The following is a 5,792-nucleotide window of genomic DNA, read 5'->3' on the forward strand; positions in this document are numbered from 1 at the left end:
GACCTTTTTTAAATAAAAACACTGGTGCTATTGCTTACAGGCAGGTAGAGCCAAACACCAAATTCTTCCCACATACAACATTCATTTTGGCTGAGAGAGGAAGGGGAGGAGTGTGTCAAATGGTGGAGTAACGTTAGCTAAACTTCTACATCTTTCCATGAATGTGGCCATTTCCCCTCATTTTTGTTCTTGGATTTATTCACACAACCAGTCTGCCTCCTTAAGTTCACTGCACTTAGCTCCCCGGTAAACGAAAACATTGCTTTTGGAAAGTGGAAGCTACTTGGAGATGTCGGTGCCCTGAAATGGAAATCTGTAGGAACTTGAAGCAGCTTTCCCCTTTCCTGCAATAGCTGGGAGCAGTGCTAAAAAGCTGGTCTATATATCTGATTCAAGCAAATCCAAAGCACTCAGAGGATTCAGCTTTTTATTGCAGATAAGTATAAAAGTAGCACCAGAAATATGCTGGAATCTTAAAGATAAAATGCCAGATGCTTTTCCATGGCAAGGCTTAGCCGTTAAGCACTGATTCTTTGTGAACGGTCCTTCATCTTTCCGAGCAAAAATGTTAATATCTCATGTAAACAACTACTGATAGAGCATTTCAAGCTTATACAGCCTTTCATTTGTTCTGGAAATGTTCATCTGGTACCACTAGTGTTTCTGTTTCTTCTCTTAAAACTCAAGGGTTTACAGGGAACTAACCGCACGTGTTATAACAGACAAGTAGCTCAATCCTCCCAACAGCTGTAAGAGCTATCTGTGATTTGTAAGGGCAGCGGGAACTGGGATACAACCTTTCATAACGGAGCAAGAATGATAATTGTACTTATGTGAAGTAGCCTTACATTTGACTTAATTTCTTCTAGTGGTTACTTCTTGACATAGCTCCATTGCCTTCCAAACTGAAGAAGCTCTTGGTGGACCCTCAATGCCTTGAAATAACTCAAGATTCAACAACAAGATGATGGCTACCCTAGCAGCAACTTCTGGGCTTCTGACCTTCCTCTTCCTCAACTGCAAGTGGCATATCCACCTGTCTACCCAGAGAGAAAAGGTTGCGCTAAGGTGGCCAAAAATACAGAAAGCAAAGAAATATGTAAAACCAGAGTATGTAACTGAGAGTTCTGCTGAAGGATCCACCTTAAGATTTTGAAAGTACTGTACACACTCATAAAATACTTGAGTTGTCTTCCATACAGTGCAAAAACTAGTATAGTTTTCCCTATTGCCTTCAAGGATCTTTTGGCGTAGTCCATTTTTCAAAGACCAACTACCTCCTTTTTGAGGGAGTTTAGGTGTAAAAGCACCTGCTTTTCCATGACAGGTGTTCTTATGCTTAATTAATTAGCTAATCAGACTATAGCACCTCTTGCAGCCCATTAAACACTAATTTTAAGGTTATTGGAAATCTGTTTCTTCTTTTTTTTCATGTGTACTCCTACAAAAGAAACACATACAGATCTTGTGTGGCCAGGGGTGTAAATCCCTGTGTCTCCTGACTCCAGAGTGCTGGATGGTGGGAGGATAAGCCTCCCTGAGGAACCCCTTGGAGGCACCCGGCAAGTACTGAACCTCCCCACCCTTCTCTGGTTGAAGGTTTGCCAGTTCTTAGGCAGGTGTGGGCCTCCTCTCTGCAGAGAGTGAGAAGGGGCTGAAGTGGGTCGTGGTGGGGTGGGGGGCAGCCTGGCCTGGCGCCCAATCGCAGCGTTCAAGCCCTCTCATTGCAGGGGGAAGATCGGGCCCCGCAGGCTCAGCCCAAAGGGGAGGATGGTTGCAAAGAGTAAGAAATTCGAGCTGGCAAAATGTGTCTCTGCACATCGTAAGCTGTAAGAAAGATTTACTGGGACACCCCAAAGTTGCAGCCACAATATGCAAACTCCTGCTTCCTCCAAGACTATGTTTTCTTTTCATCTAGAATTAGTTCTCAGTAGATTTCCCTTTCCCAGTGCTTCTGTTTGCTTGCCATTTAGCTTAACTGAAACTAGAGCTTGATTTCAGTGGTCTGGATATTTGCATTCTGGATTGTTTTAATCCAGCCTTACAAATCTGGCAAATACAGTCAGGAAATAACGCAAAGTCAATGCAGAGGCTTTGTTGTATTGCACATGCTGATTGTGGTGATGTGGGGTTCTGTACTTCTTTTTTTTTGCCAAATTTTCTTTCCAGACTCTCTGAGGAAGATTCACAATTTCACTATCAGAGTTGCTTCAGAGATGAGAAAAGATTCAACAAATTGGTGTAAGAGCATGTGCAAATATAATTTGTTAAAACATCTAAGACCAAAATGCAAACCACAAAAGATGTAAAATGAAAACAGTAATATTTTTGAAGGGAGAAGAATTTATCAAAGGGCATTTCTGGCAAGGCAAGTAGGCTCAGCAGGCAAAGCACTTAGCAGGAAAAGCACTTATCAGGAAAAAATCAGAGTCAGAGAGCACCTTGTACTGTAAACCTGCTATGTCAATATACTAATGACTTTCATTGCCTTTGTACTGAGGAGAGAGTGAGTTATTCTCCACTGATGTGGAGTTGCACTCTTTTGTCCTTTCATGATAGGGTTAAGTACTCCAGTTCCTGGATCCCAACAGAATAACCACACATAGCTTCCTCAGGGCTGCCAGGAACTCAGGAGACATAGGTGGGAGACATAAAGGTTGGGTATGGGTCCAGCTACTCCTCGTGCTAAAGATTACTTTAAAGAGGGAGAAGATTGGAATCCAGTCTGAAGTACAGCAAAGTAATGAGGTGTTCTTATAAGATTTTATCTTAAAGCAGCAAAAATCTAATGAGACTAATCGATTTCCTGTTTTCTGCTGCAGTGGGGTGGAAAGTCATGAATTTAAATATTTTTGCCGTATTGGTGGTCAATCTAATCCTGAATCATGAAATGGACCCGTTCTAGTTTTTAAGTGGCTTTGAAGCTAAAAGTGTGCTAGCACACGCCTATATCTGGACTCTGAGATCTGAGCTTTGTGACTCGGTGAGCAGTATGAATTCAGGGCTCACTGCTCACCTCTGCCATAAATTCAATATGCTTTGTAAGACCATTTGCAGAACCTAATCTAGGCAATTTAAAGAACAAACACTGATGGAGAAATTTTTTAGGGATAAGAGTGGGCACAATAGCAAGCACTTAAGGAATACTGTGTGAATCTGAATGAGATGGTGTCCGTCCCAAAGAGTTTTGATTTCAAATTGGAAAAACGATAGCAGAAAGGAATATCCTGATTTCATATATATATATATATATACAGGAAAAACAAGTATATGCAAAGAAAATTACTTAAAATCAAAAACAAAGTCGCTGTATAAAGCATTACTCCTACATCTCTAGCACCTTCTTTATAATGAAAATTCTATTTTCTCTCCTTGGATATTAGGTAGTGAGCCTCTGCACTCTTCCAAGGGTATGTCTACCTAACAGTCATGACAATATAGCACAGTTCAAGTTATACTTAAATCAAGCAGCTAAACACAGCCTGCAGCTAGACTTGGTGTTACTGCTCAAGTATTTATCGTGGCTCTTGGGCAGGCTTTGTGGGTTGCCATCTGTTTCCCTGCCAATGCAAGTGTGCTGCTGGCATCTGGGCACTCTGTGTCACCACAGTGCTGAAGGGGGACATGCCACTTTCTGGATGCCGCCAAGTGAAGAGGCCTAAGTCAGGCAGCTGCAGATGTGAAGTTGGTTTTGTTTCCCAAGAACAAAGAGCAAGCACCAATCCAGGACTGGATGGGAAGAAAGACAAATGAGGCAGAGCTGGGTAGGTCTGGAGGAAGTGAAGCTGTGGCCACTGCTCTTAATGATGGTCTGGGAAAGGGGGGGCAGCTCTGAGCTGCTGCCCCACACGTTCTGGGCCATCACAGCAGCGATGTCAAGCCTGCCTTCTGTGACTGGTACGAGTGGCAAGAGCCACCATCTTGTTGGGCTTGCCCCTTCCCCTTCTCCTGCAGGAGACCTCTGCATCGCAGGGGCTAGATAGAGGGCAATGACAGAGTGCTGATGGGGTTGCTGTCACTAGAACATGTGGGGCCCATGATGCAAGAAGAAGGTGTTCTGCATCTTCTGCTGCGGGCTGTGAGGGCAGGATAGATGGTGGAAGAAAAGCCACAGGACCCAAAGCAGTGGATAGCTAGGGAGTCACTTCACAAAGAACAGTAAAATATTCTTGTCTCAATCTTCCCTCAAAGCCCAGGCAATCCCCTGCCTGCTCTTCGCAGCTTTCCATGAGCACAAACAGGTATTGCTGAGCGTTACCTGCTGTAGCATCCTGCTGGCTGCCCCTCCTGATGGTAGCAAGTAGCTGGACAGAAGATCAATGCTTGCTCCTTGCACACAGGCAGCTTAAAGGCAGCCCAGCCTCTGTGCCGGCACCCTCAGGAGGACTGAAGCAGCTGCACACTGGTTATTCATTTGTCTCTTTTTTCAAAATGCCTTCCCCATCTCAACCCGTTGCCGCATTTCAGCAAGGCTTCATGCAAGGCCACGCCAGGCATTCAGTGATCACAAGCTGTGTTCCCACAGTCACGAGTCTACCATAAAAATAATGACATTGTAAAAGTAACAAGTGCTACAGTTTGTTTGCCTCCAAAGTCTAGAAGCTTTAGGATTCATGTTTTAGTGGATTTAAGAAGAGTCACAAAGGCTGGAAAATTGGATTTGTTTTATAGTGAAGATCGCAGATTTTAAGGAAAGCAGTTTCACAAGACGTGGGGTGAAAAATCTAAAAAATTTGCAATTTGTCTGTAAAAACTAAATCCAGACTTCTTTACAGAGAAAGTAGAAAAATCTCAAAATGGAAAAAGTCCAGTCTCACAAAGGGTGGTGTCACAAATGAGCTAAAGATAATAATAGAAACATTCACATTTTCTGTCTATTTTGGCTATAAAACCGGCGATATTTTCCAGTCAGGAGCTCTTCACCAGACAGAAGAGATTACCTTCACTGAGTCAAAGCTACAATTGATACGGAATGCATAAAATATAGGCCACTGCCTGAAGTATATTTTCAGGAGCATCCCATAAGGATCTTGTGCTTCACAAACTCTTTCATTTCTTATCCTCTTAATTGCAGTTTTTCAAGAATGTAATTTGAAAAGCCTGGGATTTGGTGACATGAAGTTGAAAAGGTTCAGGAAGGTAGTGGCACAGGGTGGAAGGGTCCAAGCTAACCCCACTAGAAGTTAACATGGATGTGTGAGGAAAGATCAAAACCTGCCATCTCTAAATTACCAGTGAGAGGAAAACCACAATACTGATAGAAGAAAAGATATAATTTTTGGCAAGGGAGGGGAAAAATGCCCTTTCTAAAATTTTTTCCTCCAAAAGGCTCAGAGAAGTTTGAGAAGTTAAACTATAAGGAAAAATTATGACGACTTGCCTAAACTCAATTTTTTTTTACCCATCGAATTGTTCAGCAGCAGTGATTATGCTATAATTTATAATACATTTTTTAGCCACTGCAAATTTACTTCAATGCTTCCCTGAAAATTCCATGACAGTAATTTATGCAGACCAACGTCATATTCTGTCAAATGGGTCTCAGACTATCATATTTCAACTGTCCATCAAAGCCAATAACAGTAGACATAGGGAATTAAAAAAAAAAGTTTTTTTTTAAAAAAGTAGAGGAACAGAAGTCTTTTATAATGAGTGAGATAACACTTGGGATAAAAAATTGAAAGAGATGAGAATGGGTTTCAAACAGACTGTTCTGTTGCTATCCACTGCTCTTACATCTTTGCATACAAGAACAGCAGGTTCCTAGAGGGGACCTGATGTTTGTGTAGGGA

The sequence above is a fragment of the Apaloderma vittatum genome, unplaced genomic scaffold, assembly GCF_000703405.1.
Source record: "Apaloderma vittatum isolate BGI_N311 unplaced genomic scaffold, ASM70340v1 scaffold3902, whole genome shotgun sequence".
NCBI lineage: Eukaryota > Metazoa > Chordata > Aves > Trogoniformes > Trogonidae > Apaloderma > Apaloderma vittatum.